Genomic DNA, 7,539 nt, shown 5'->3' with positions numbered 1-7,539 from the left:
GGATATCTCAGCAATCTGTAAGTATAATAGGGTAGTTATGGTAAGGGAATTTTACTTTTCAATAATAGACTGGGACTGCCATAGTGTTAAGGGTTTAGATGGAGAGGAATTTGTTAAGTGTGTACAAGAAGATTTTCTGATTCAGTATGTGGAGGTACCTACTAGAGAAGATGCAAAACTTGATCTACTCTTGGGAAATAAGGCAGGGCAGGTGACTGAGGTGTCAGTGGGGGAGCACTTTGGGGCCAGTGACCATAATTCTATTAGATTTAAAATAGTGGTAGAAAAGGATAGACCAGATCTAAAAGTTGAAGGTCTAAATTAGAGAAAGGCAAATTTTAACAGTATTAGGCAAGAACTTTCACAAGCTGATTGGGGGCACATGTTCGCAGGTAAAGGGACAGCTGGAAAATGGGAAGCCTTCAGAAATGAGATAACGAGAATCCAGGGAAAGTATATTCCTGTCAGGGTGAAAGGAAAGGCTGTTAGGTATAGGGAATGCTGGATGACTAAAGAAATTGAGGATTTGGTTAAGAAAAAGAAGGAAGCATATGTAAGGTATAGACAGGATAGATCGAGTGAATCCTTAGAAGAATATAAAGGCAGTAGGAGTATACTTAAGAGGGAGATCAGGAGGGCAAAAAGGGGACATGAGATAACTTTGGTAAACTGAATTAAGGAGAATCAAAAGGGTTTTTACTAATATATTAAGGACAAAAGGGTAACTATGAAGAGAGTAGGGCCCCTCAAAGATCAGCAAGGTGGCCTTTGTGTGGAGCCACAGAAAATGGGGGAGATACTAAACAAGTTTTTGCATCAGTATTTACTGTGGAAAAGGATATGGAAGATATAGAATACAGGGAAATAGATGGTGACATCTTGAAAAATGTCCATAAAAGTGATTGCTGGGCCTCTTGCTGAGATATTTGTATCATAAATAGTCACGGGTGAGGTGTCGGAAGACTGGAGGTTGGCTAACGTGGTGCCACTGTTTAAGAAGGATGGTAAGGACAAGCCAGAGAACTATAGACCAGTGAGCCTGACGTCGGTAGTTGGCAAGTTGTTGGAAGGAATCCTGAGGGACAGCGTGTACATGTATTTGGAAAGGCAAGGACTGATTAGGGACAGTCAACATGGCTTTGTGCAAGGGTAATCATGTCTCACAAACTTGATTGAGATTTTTGAATAAGTAACAAAGAGCATTGATGAGGGCAGAGCGGTAGGTGCAATTTATATGGACTTCAGTAAGGCGTTTGACAAGGTTCCCCATGGGAGACTGGTAAGTAAGTTTGGATCTCACGGAATACATGGAGAACTAGCCATGTGGATACAGAACTGGCTCAAAGGTAGAAGAGAGGGTGTGGTAGTGGAGGGTTGTTTTTCAGACTGGAGGCGAGTGACCAGTGGAGTGCCACAAAGATCGGTGCTGGGTCCTCTACATTTTGTCATTTATATAAATGATTTGGATGCGAGCATAAAAGGTATGGTTAGTAAGTTTGCAAATGACACCAAAATTGGAGGTGTGGTGGACAGAGAAGAAGGTTACCTAAGATTACACCAGGCTCTTGATTAGGTGGGCCAATGGGCTGAGAAGTAGTAGATGGTGTTTAATTCAGATAAATTCGAGGTGCTGCATTTTGGGAAAGCAAATCTTAGCAGGACTTATACACTTAATGGTAAGGTCCTACGGAGTGTTGCTGAACAAAGAGACCATGGAGTGCAGGTTCATAGCTCCTTGAAAGTGGAGTCGCAGGTAGATAGGAAAGTGAAGAAGGCGTTTGGTATGCTTTCCTTTATTGGCCAGAGTATTGAGTACAAGAGTTGGGACGTCATGTTGCGGCTGTATAGGTCATTGGTTAGGACACTATTAGAATATTGCCTGCAGTTCTGGTCTCCTTCCTATCGGAAAGATGTTGTGAAACTTGAAAGGGTTCAGAAAAGATTTACAAGCATGTTGCCAGGGTTGGAGGATTTGAGCTACAGGGAGAGGCTGAACAGGCTGGGGCTGTTTTCCGTGGAGCGTTGGAGGCTGAGGGATGACCTTATAGAGGCCTACAAAATTATGAAAGGCATGGATAGGATAAATAGACAAAGTATTTTCCCTGGGGTTGGGAATCCAGAATTAGAGGGCAAAGGAGCTTCAGGGTGAGAGCTTTAGGGTGAGAGGGGAAAGATATAGAAGAGACCTAAGGGGCATCTTTTTCACACAGAGTGTGGTACATGTATGGAATGAGATACCAGAGGAAATGGTGGAAGCTGGTACAATTGCAACATTTAAAAGGCATTTGGATGGGTATATAAATAGAAAAGGTTTGGAGGGATATGGGCCGGGTGCTGGCAGGTGGGACTAGATTGGGTTGGGATATCTGGTCGGCATTGACGGGTTGGATCGAAAACTCTGTTTCCATGCTGTACACCTCTATGACTCTATGAATGCGATCTGGTTGAAAGAGGATGACTGGATCCTACTTCATAGCACCTTGCCGCATCCCAACAAGGCACCTTAGCCAAAGGTTGCTAAACACATTGCTAGTCGGTTGGGACACCCTGAAGCTCCTTTGAATACCCAGTAGTCATGTTGGCAGTAGTGTGAGCATTCATGGCAATAAACTGAGCCTGCAGAATTGCACTCTGAGTTTCTTCTGCAGTATTTAGTAGCTTCTGCTTGGGATGCAATGAAGACTGAGAAATTGACCACCAACTATTGCGTCATAGGGTTCACAAGTACAATAGTAGAATTAGTCACTGCTTCCACACTATAAAGGATGGAGTTCAAGCTCCGCAAATATTGCATGCCAGTTTGATGCCAGTCTTCTCCACAATCCCTAATAATGACTACAAGCAGATGTGTCAATGCACTAAAGACGTCTATGTGCCTATCTATCAGCCATTTTATGTATGCTGCCTCACGCAAGTTTTCATTTGAACCCACTGCAGTAGAACACACATGAATATGTCTCCACTTGTGATGTGGTAACTGCGCTACCCTCTCTTCCTGATCTATCTGCAAGCTATTCATGCAAGGTGTCACAACATTTGCATGTGTTCCTTCTAAGAAACCCCCTAAAGTTACATGCAACAGGGGAGACGATGTCTCCCAGCATCTGTGACAGTTGTGTGGAAGTTGGACAGGAGGGGAAAGACTGGGCATGGAGAAATTCTTCCCCAGTCATTGCAGTATTTTCTCTAGCCAAATACACCACCCTTCATGATAGAAAAACAGAAATACTCAGCAGTTCAGTTTGTGGAGAGAGAAACAGAGTCAATGTTTCAAATTATAAACTGCAAGATGGCAGGTTGTCTTGAACTCAAGCTTTAACTTTGTGTACCAAGCTAATGCATGCCACTCAATTCTGCCACTCAACAGTATACTTATCATTGGCTACATACTGCAATCATGGAAATAAGAAAGCAGCACAAAATTTGCTTGCTGCCTGCATTGGAAGTAACGGTGATGGATTGATTGTACATTGTGATTACCCCAACTGTTTTCAGTTTATGAATGTCATGGACTCTATGCTGCAACTTATTAGCAATTTTTGGACTTAACTCTTTACAGACTTTGGTGCTGAGGTTAACACAAGAAGCCCTACATCCAATACAGCAGATTGTTTTCCATGTACAAGTCTCTCTGTTCTTGGCTGACAGGATCTCTGGTACCAGGAAACAGATGGAAAATGAAACACTGAATGTACATTCTTGGTGAGACTAGAAGAAAATACTTCATTGCCTGTGGATCAGAACTGATATTGCATTAAGGAAATGAAATATTTCAAAAACTGTAGTTAACTTGATTTCCAAAGACACAATTGCACTTTCTACTTTGAAATTGTTGATCTGGAACACACCACCAGATAAATGAATAAAACTAAACTAAAAGACAGAGGTTGTTTAAAAGCATTCAGATATCTGAATACTTTATTGTCTGAGGCATTCATTATCATTGAAGGGAGTTCATAACTTCAAATTTTTCAAGGACATCAACAAACTATGTCAGTCTTATGACAAGAACTAAAGTGATACAAGTGTGTAGAATTGTCTTTTGATGGAAAGACATTTGTATAATATTCTTTTTTTTTGACTATGATTTTGTTCTGTTATAAAATTTCAATGTTAATGACGTGATACCTCTGTTTCTGTATTATTGTAAAATTGAAGATAGGTAAACCATGATAGTATACAATACAAAAGTGGTGCTTAAAATTTTAAATCAAATGTTAGCCATATTTTTCATAAATGTTACTTGATTCCAATATTTTTGTTTTACATGGCCATGTGAATACTACATTTTAAAAATTAAAGCATCAGATTTTGCACCACATGGGAAATGGAGAGAAGTAGTAACAAGCTTACCGGAAAAATTTCAAACCATCCACAGGAAACATTTTATAGGAAGCACTGCAGAAATTATGATTGGCATTCTCATGATATTTTAATTTGACATTGGTCACAATTATTTAACTTATAAATATAGTTGAACATTATCAGTCATTGGATCAACCTGATAAAAGAGAACTATAATATTCCACATGACAGGAGAATAATGTGATGTCACCATTTGACAAAACATGAGAGTTGTAGGTTCCAGCCATCTGTTACTATCTATCTCGATAGCTATGCATGCTCATAAAAAAGAAAATTCAATAGGGGAATTACTCCTGAATTTCTAAAAAGGCTCAATAAGTATCTGAAAATGGACAGGTTGGAGAACCCACCAATTTAAAAGAAATAGCCTGCTTTTTTCCTTCATTTTCCACTCATACTAATTACCTAAGAACAGTTGGGCATAAAATAGAAATGAATGAATGAAGGCTTGTGCAGTTAGAGGTGCTCATTTAAGGCTGAGGGTAAAACACCTATAAAGCAAAATTATGATGAGACAAACCGAAGACATAAAATTCTGGTTGTGGTAAATTCATCAGACATTTTCGCTGGCCAAATAGCAAATCTAATAGAATAATACCTGTGATAAGCTGAAATTCCAAACTGATAATTCTAGGATTGCCGATCTTGTCTAAGCTTGTCAGATGACTATGCCAGGCAATCAAAGCTGAGTTAGGTTATGCACAAGTGCAAAATCGTGGAGCACTGGATAACTCTTAATATGAGATCTCCCTGAGATAGAATGTAAAACACCTGCAAGTACGGCTAAATCTGTGACAAAGTTAAAAATCTGGTTAATTAGATGATGGTGAATTTGATACAACAAGCAGAAAACTGAAGTGCAAAGTGAAAAACAGACATCAAAAGGAGTGGGGGAATTCCACTATTTAGTTTATATACCATTTTGAAACATAAGGCAAACAATTTGGAACAGTTCGACAGGTGGTCTCTCTCTCTCTCTGACTGTCTGCCTTGATGTTGAGTAAGTTTAAGGTTGTCCAAGCAGAGAAGATTCCTACCCATTCCAATCCTACATGAAAGGAGAATCATCCTGAAAAATAGGCTCGGAACAAGGAGTTCATCTGCACTGTCAATTCAAAATAAGGCAAGGCATAATTTTCCATGTGGTAAGCAGTTAGGGTGCTCTGGTTATGACAGCAGTGACAGATAATTGGCTCCAAAACTGTCTTGGAGGCAAATCAGGTCACATGCAGATGCATTCATGTGACAATAGTGCATTCTTGACTATCATAAATTTGTGGGAGATTCCCTAGGACTCAACTCATCAGGATTTTAGTGTAGAAACTAAAGAAAGAGAATTTTCTGAAGAAGGGTCACTGGACTTGAAACATTAACCCTGTATTCTGTCCACACAGTGCTGCCAGGCCTACTGAGTTTCTCCAACCATTTGTTTTCGTGTAAGAGAACTTTGACCGATGTTTTATCTGACCCGACTGTGCAATAAGTATAAACTGCTGTGAGAGTAAGTCGTGACACTTACATATTTACATCTATCAGGCTAAAATTTGTTATATATGTACTGTAATTAAAGCCTTGTTACAAGAACCTGCAGTATCTGTAAATCCTGTAGGCGATGTTGTGTTGGACCTTTTGAATTTTTAAGATGTCACATTGTATAAATCAAAATAACTAATATTTCATATAGGTGATATATCGTTCTTTAAATGCACAATGTGGCCACTGACTTTCCACAAATCGCTCAAAATGACTCTTTCTTTGGTTCGTTCTTCTTGAATTAAACTGTCCAAATGAGAGTTAAAAATTAAAAGTTAAAAATCACACAAAACCAGATTATAGTCCAACAGGTTTATTTGGAAGCACCAGCTTTCGGACTGCTGCTCCTTCATAGTGGTTGTGGAGTATAAGATCATAAGACACAGAATTTATAGCAAAAGTTTACACTGTAATGTAACTGAAATTATATATTGAAAAAGACCTGGATTGTTTGTCAATTCTCGCATCTTTTAGCATGAACATGTTGGCTTCAGTTTTTCATATGTAAATCACTGAACATTTTTAAAGTTACTGTAGACGCTGCAAGATGTGTCAGAATGTCAACACAGATACCACCATTACGCGTGGGGACACCTCCCACCATGTATGTGGCAGGTACTCATGCCACTCAGCCAACGATGTCTATCTCATACGCTGCAGGCAAGGATGCCCTGAGGCATGGTACATTGGCGAGACCGAGCAGAGGCTACGGCAATGGATGAATGGACACTGCACAACAATCAACAGACAGTAGTGTTCCCTTCCAGTCGGAGAACTCTTCAGCGGTTCGAGATATTCGAACTCGGACCTTCGGGTGACCGTCCTCCAAGGCAGACTTCGGGACAGGCAACAAAGCAAAGTGGCCGAGCAGAGGCTGATAGCCAAGTTCGGTACCCGTGGCAATGGCCTTAACCAGGACTACTGACCCATACACTCACGCAGACCCTCTCTCATGCACAAGGTTTCTCTCATACGCTCACACATACACTCCCACACTCACATGCATCCTCTCACAGATTTAAACCCCTTTACACTCACACATACACACACTCTCACAAACACTCATAACCCCACCACACACACCCACATGCGTGCGCGCGCGCACACACAAACACACACACACACATAATAAGCTTGTGGGGTGAATTTGTACTTGCAGAATTAATTGGTTTTGCTCATAAACTGTATGAATTCATGTAAGATTCTGTATATCCATTTTTTAGATTAGAATCAGTCTGAACATTGTGGCACAGACTGTCTCACACAGGGCACCTCACACTTAAATGGGCTGACTTGACACCAATTGTTAAAGTTGATTTTGACCAATTGCTAAAGTTCACTTGAGAATGCAAATTTTAAAAAGTTCTGCGATTTGCATATAAAAGAACTGAAACCAACATGTACTCTCTAAAAGATGAGAGACTTAACAAACAATTCAGGTCTTTTAATACATATAATTTCAGTTAAATCACATTGTAAACTTTTGTTATAAATTGTGTCTTACGATCTTATATGTCACAATCACCTGATGAAGGAACACCACTCCGAAAGCCAGTGCTTCCAAATAAAGCTGTTGGACTATAACCTGGTGTTGTGTAGTTTTTAACTTTGTCCATCCAGTCCAACACCAGCATCGCCAAA

Source organism: Hemiscyllium ocellatum, chromosome 1 (genome assembly GCF_020745735.1).
Source record: "Hemiscyllium ocellatum isolate sHemOce1 chromosome 1, sHemOce1.pat.X.cur, whole genome shotgun sequence".
Taxonomy (NCBI): domain Eukaryota; kingdom Metazoa; phylum Chordata; class Chondrichthyes; order Orectolobiformes; family Hemiscylliidae; genus Hemiscyllium; species Hemiscyllium ocellatum.
The sequence above is the reverse complement of the archived record's forward strand: the minus strand, read 5'-3'. Positions refer to the sequence as shown.